Source organism: Saccopteryx bilineata, chromosome 10 (assembly GCF_036850765.1).
Source record: "Saccopteryx bilineata isolate mSacBil1 chromosome 10, mSacBil1_pri_phased_curated, whole genome shotgun sequence".
NCBI lineage: Eukaryota > Metazoa > Chordata > Mammalia > Chiroptera > Emballonuridae > Saccopteryx > Saccopteryx bilineata.
The window spans coordinates 20,088,302-20,094,301 of record NC_089499.1 but is presented as its reverse complement, the minus strand read 5'-3'; positions in this window follow the sequence as shown (position 1 = coordinate 20,094,301).

Sequence of the window (6,000 nt, the reverse complement as noted above, 5' to 3'; positions counted from 1 at the left end):
TTATGTTTGATGAAGTGTCTAACTTTCAAGTCTTATGATATAGTTTGGTGTCTACTTATGTATGAAACTGAGTGATTTTGGAGCTTGGATTGGAAAATAATGTCAAAATGAGAGTGAAGTTGTCCAGAATTTCTAAGCAAACAAGCCTTGGGTAAGACAAGAACTAAAATGTAAAGTGCTTTGCTGTAAATTTTTCTTTTTAAAAAACTTAAGAATTGGAGCCTGACCAGGCGGTGGTGCAGTGGATAGAGCATCAGACTGGGATGACGAGGACCCAGGTTCGAGATTCCGAGGTTGCCAGCTTGAGCGAGGGCTCATCTGGTTTGAGCAAAGCTCACCAGCTTGGACCCAAGGTCGCTAGCTCAAGCAAGGGGTTACTCGGTCTGCTGAAGGCCCACGGTCAAGGCATATATGAGAAAGCAATCAATGAACAACTAAGGTGTCGCAATGATAAACTGATGATTGATGCTTCTCATCTCTCTCCCTTCCTGTCTGTCTGTCCCTCTCTCTGACTCTCTCTCTCTGTCTCTGTAAAAAAAATAAAAATAAATAAATAAAAAAACAAGAATTGGAGATGAACATTTTTATCGGCTTGGAATTGATTACTGAAACTAACTGTTCAGGATAAAACTGCTCTCCCAAGAGGTGCAATCTACCCACATTTATTTGTACCATTTTCATGTGCAGGAAGTGTTTCTCAGCAGTTTAAGTGGAAGTTTATGTTGATGTTTAGATTCTGTAACAAACATTTTTAGCCTTGTTTGGTAGTCAGGCACTGAAAACACTACAGATTTTATTTCCCAAATTCACAATCACCCGAGTCTCAGTTCTTGAATATTACATATTAAGGAGTTTATGGAATCACTCTCTCCCTCACAGGTATTGACTGAGCAGCAAATATGGATCAGACACCGTAAGCTACAGGTGTGAAAAACGCACTCCCTGCCTCAAGAATGTCATAGTCTAGTGGCAGAGACCGAAATGGCCAGTGTAATGGCAGCAGGTGACAAAGTGGTTTAGAGATGGGTTGCCGCAGCCAGTCTTGCTGGGCTGGGATTTGGGCTCGGTCATTACTTAACCTCTCTGTGGTTCCGTATTCCCAGCTGTAAAATGGGTATGATAATATTACCCCACTCACAGGGTTGTTAGGAAGACTAAAGGCATTCATTCCTTCCCACAGAAAGCTCAGAATAGTGTGTGGCTCATAGCAGTAAATGCACTGGACAAGGCGTGTTGGCTATGATTGTTAAGTGGATGGTGCTTTGGAAGCTGCTTTCTGCAAAAGCGTCCTCTCTTCAGCTTAAGTCAGTCCAGATGCCAATTCCTGCTAAACTGAGTTCTTTCCTAACTTTCTTATCTACTGATTTCCCTGCATTCCCAAGATCATGAGTTTGTTTCAGGCTTGTTATTTCATACTTGTTTTCTGACACAGTCATGTCTTCAGCTGTATCTTTGAGACCTTCAAATCCCTAATTTGAAAATCTTACATGATTATCTCTGATTATCTCCTCCTTCTGCTGATCAAGATGTCCTTCAATGTCTTTCATCATCATGAGTATGAAATGCGAACTCTTTTGTCTAGCATGACAAACAGGACCTCTCAGAGCTGAGGTTATCTTGGGCCACTTTTGGATTCTGAGATTCCTTATTAATGCACAAAAATTGATAACTATTAAAATAAAAATCACAAAATGTTGGTATATTTAACATGTTTGCAACATGTAATTAAACATAAAATTCAAATACATATAAATATTATGTATTATGGACTTATGAACACAAAAGCATACAAATACAATTGTGTGATCCACAAGATAACTGGTGGAACCATGCGGTTGTTAATTCATAGTTGATGTGGTTCTGCATTTGGTACACAGATTGGAACATCTTTCTCTTTCCATTTCTTCAGTGGACTACTCTGTATTCATTAGAAATGCTTTTGACTGGAACTAACAGTTTATACAATATCAGTTTATTATGTCTTATGATTCTGTAGTCTGGACTGGGATTGCTAGACATTTGCATGGGCTGGAAAGTCCAAGATGGCTTCCTCGGTCCATATGTTTGGTACCTTTGCTAGGAGGGCTGGGCAGCTGGTGGATGGCCAGGTATCTCTTTCTCCATGTGGCCTCTTACCTGGCTAGCTTGGGCTTTCTCACAGCATCATGGTCGCAGGGTGTTGAGACTTCTTATCTGGTACTGGTTTCAAAGAGAGGATAGAGGTTAAAATTAGATCCTAAAGGCAGTGGAAAGGTATTTGGGTAATTTAAAATGTGATCATCTTGGCCTTGACTGGTTAGCTTAGCTGGTGAGAAGGTAGTACCAAAACACCAAGGTTGTGGGTTCGATCCCCAGTAAGGGCCTATATGGAAAGTGACCAATGAATGTACAATTAAGTGGAACAACAATTGAACACTTCCCTGTCTCTCTCTCTCTCTCTCTCTCTCTCTCTCTCCCCTTTCCTCTCTCTGGCTCTTTAAAATTAATCAATTTAAAAAAGTGTGATCATTCTTCTCATATTTTTGGAGGGGAATATTTTAGTAATAGTGGAGGGTGTAGTAGAATGGGATAATATTAGAAAGACAAGAAGATGAAGAAAATGAAATAATCCCCCATGAAATAAGAAATACAACGAAAATAATGTCAGTGATGGGCATGAGAACACAGCCGATTCAGGAGGTGTTTAGGAAGTAAGTAGACCCCGGTGTCTACTAAGGTCTGAGGGGTAAAATAGAGGCACACTCTTAGCTGATTTTTATTTCTGGCTTGAGTTACTATTGGAGAGAGAGCCTTTACTGGAAATGTTCCAAGGGGACACACGTTTTGGAATCCCACTTTAGAGTAATACGTGTGGGTGCCAGCAGAGCATCCATGAAGAGAGGAGAGGCAATCTCGAGTCTCAATGATTGTAGCTTCGGTGAGAAACTGAAGCTTGCTCACTAGATATGGAAATCATCGTGTGTTGATGAAGCCACAGAAATATATGTATTCCCCAGCAGGAGAGAGAGAGAGGGGCAGAGGACAGAATTGGTAAGCACTTGCATTTGAACAATGAGTGGAAGACAACAAACCTGTAAAGATGTTGAGAAGAAACAGCTGGACAAGCAGGCAGGAAACAGGGCGTATTAGTTTGCTGGGGGCTGCCGTGACCACTCAGGCTCCAGGTAGCCTTAGTTCAAACCTGGGTACCATCTCTTTCTGGATATGTGACCTTTGTGAAATACTTGAATACTTAATCTCTCCAATCCTCAAATTCTTTACCTGTAAAGTAAAGGTTAGACTAGCACTGCTAGGACTTGTCCCAAAATGTTGACAGTAATTATCTTTTAATGATAAGGTTGAGGATTCTTTTTTATTTTCTGCCTTTGACTTGTTTGTATTTCAGATTTTTTTCCTACCTAAAAGTAATACATATATAATACTTTTAATAATATATATTAATTTAAATAATATATGTTACTTATAATATAGATTAATAATTTTAATAATATCTATATTGCTTTTGTATTTTTTTTTGGTTATGCTTTTTCCAAAAGAAGTTATTCATGCTTCCTGTAAACATGTGACATAACTGCGGATTCTACTGATACCATCAGGAATTGCAAACAAGGGAATGGGTTAGAGAAATAGATATTCTTATTTTCCCTTCTATTGAAGACAAGAAGCAGACACTGAGTACTGTTGGGTTCAAAGCTGACAAAGAAATAATCTGTGCTTACAAGAACTTTACGATTGGTAGGGTAGAATTCCAAGAAAGAAATGTGTTACCCCAAGGTACTTCATGTCAGCATGGAGCAAACATTTTTTAAAAAAAATAGGATAAATAGCCTGACCTGTGGTGGTGCAGTGGATAAAGCGTCGACCTGGAAATGCTGAGGTCGCCGGTTCGAAACCCTAGGCTTGCCTGGTCAAAGCACATATGGGAGTTGATGCTTCCAGCTCCTCCCCCCTTCTCTCTCTCTCTCTCTCTCTATCTATCTATCTCTCTCTGTCTCCTCTCTCTCCCTCTCTGTCTCTCTCTCTCCCTCTCTCTCTCCTCTCTAAAAATGAATAAATAAAATAAAAAATAAATAAAAAAATACGATAAATAAATTTAATGCTCCTGGGGTTTTCTGAGGAGAGGGCACATGGGTCTGGAAGAATCCCAAAAAGTTTCCTGGAGGACCTAGCATCATGTGTGACCCTGAAAGGGTGGGTGGTGCCCGCCACGAATTCACTCTATTGTCTCAGTGCTTGTTGGTCTGCTTCACAATGGAAGGAAAACTGGGAAAGAGATAAGGGCAGAGAATGCATAATGATTGATTTACATGGAGAGGAATCTCTCTGTCCACTGCTTTAGTTACCGGGAACCTCCACAGCTACATGTCAACAAATTCAGGACAGTAGAAAGTTCCTGCTTTATCACAACTGGGAAATGCAGGGTTCACATTAACCACACTTTTGATTCAGTTCAATTGTTCAATGTGTGTGTGTAGAGTTAGTAAAAATGGGAAAATGAAGATATTCAAGCTGTTTAACTGTGGCTCAAGTTGATTTTTATCGTTGCTCAATTTGGTAAGGGCTTTCTTTTTGTATTTTTCTGAAGTGAGAAGTGGGGAGGCAGAGAGACAGACTCCCGCATGCGCCTGATCGGGATCCACCCGGCAAGTCCACTAGGGGGTGATGCTCTGCTCATCTAGGGCATTACTCCCTTGCAGCCAGAGCCATTCTAGCACCTGAGGCAGAGGCCATGGAGCCATCCTAAGCACCTGGGTCAACTTTGCTCCAATGGTTCCTTGGCTGCAGGAGGGGAAGAGAGAGACAGAGAGAAAGGAGAGGGGGAAGGGTGGGCCCTTCTCCTGTGTGCCCTGGCCGGGAATTGAACCTGGGATTTGCACGTGCCTGGCCGATACTCTACCACTGAGCTAGCTGGCCAGGGCGGTAAGGGTTTAAATATTACCTTCCTTTTTTTCTAAGTCCTGAGTCGAGATTTCCTTTTTTTGTTTCCAACTGCGAATGGGCCTATTTTTTTTGCATAGGTCTATGAACTGCCTATGTGAATACACAGAAAATTATATGAAATCAAATATACAACTATGTGTGAAACAATGTCTTTATCAATGGTATCAAACTTCTCTTTCAATGAGAGTCCCAAAAGGCGATCTTGACAAATTTTTAAAGTTGTCAAGTTGCAATATGTGGAAGTTTACATGTCTGTGATTTCATTGTGATGGTTGCTAAACCAGGAGTTTAAACTTGGCAATACTGAATTCAGCCTCTCAATTTCACAGGAGGTTAAGGATTAAATCATAAACACTAAAGGCAAACATAATTAAAATCAACCTTAGTGATGCATGATAACAAAGACCACCAGTTAAACAGTCCACCAGGGAAAGAAATACCTCCAACCTGGCTACTAACAATGTAAACACCTGTCTTTGCCATAAATATGGAAAAGACAGTCTTTGTTATCAATTAGGCATTTACTTGTCTCAGTCAGTGTGTTTTGGTGAGAAAGGAAACATATACATGCTGTCTAGAGGAACTTGGGCAAATTTAGTAAAAAAAAAAGAAACTTACTTCTCTATTTTTAAGAACAGGAAGTAGTAGTGACATCACCCTCAGCTAAAATCTAGCTTGTTTATTTCAATTTATTAGGTAATACAATGCCTTCTTCAGAGTTATGAACTAACTAGGAGAATTAAGTAAAATTTCCTTCTGAATCTCATCCAACAAAAATTTACTAAACACCTATTATGTGCTAGGTGCTGGGGATAAAATAACGAGTGGAGGGAAAGGGATCCCTGTCATCCAAGAATTTGGACTTAAGTGAGGGAGAGAAATAGAAGTTAAAGAATAATAAAACTGGCCCTGGCCTGTTGGCTCAGTGATAGAGCGTCAGCCCAGCCTGTGGATATCCCAGGTTTGATCCCCAATCAGAGTAAACAGGAGAAGCGCCCATCTGCTTCTCCACCCCTACACCTCTTGTTTCTCTCTTCCCCCCCCTCCCCCCTTCTCTCT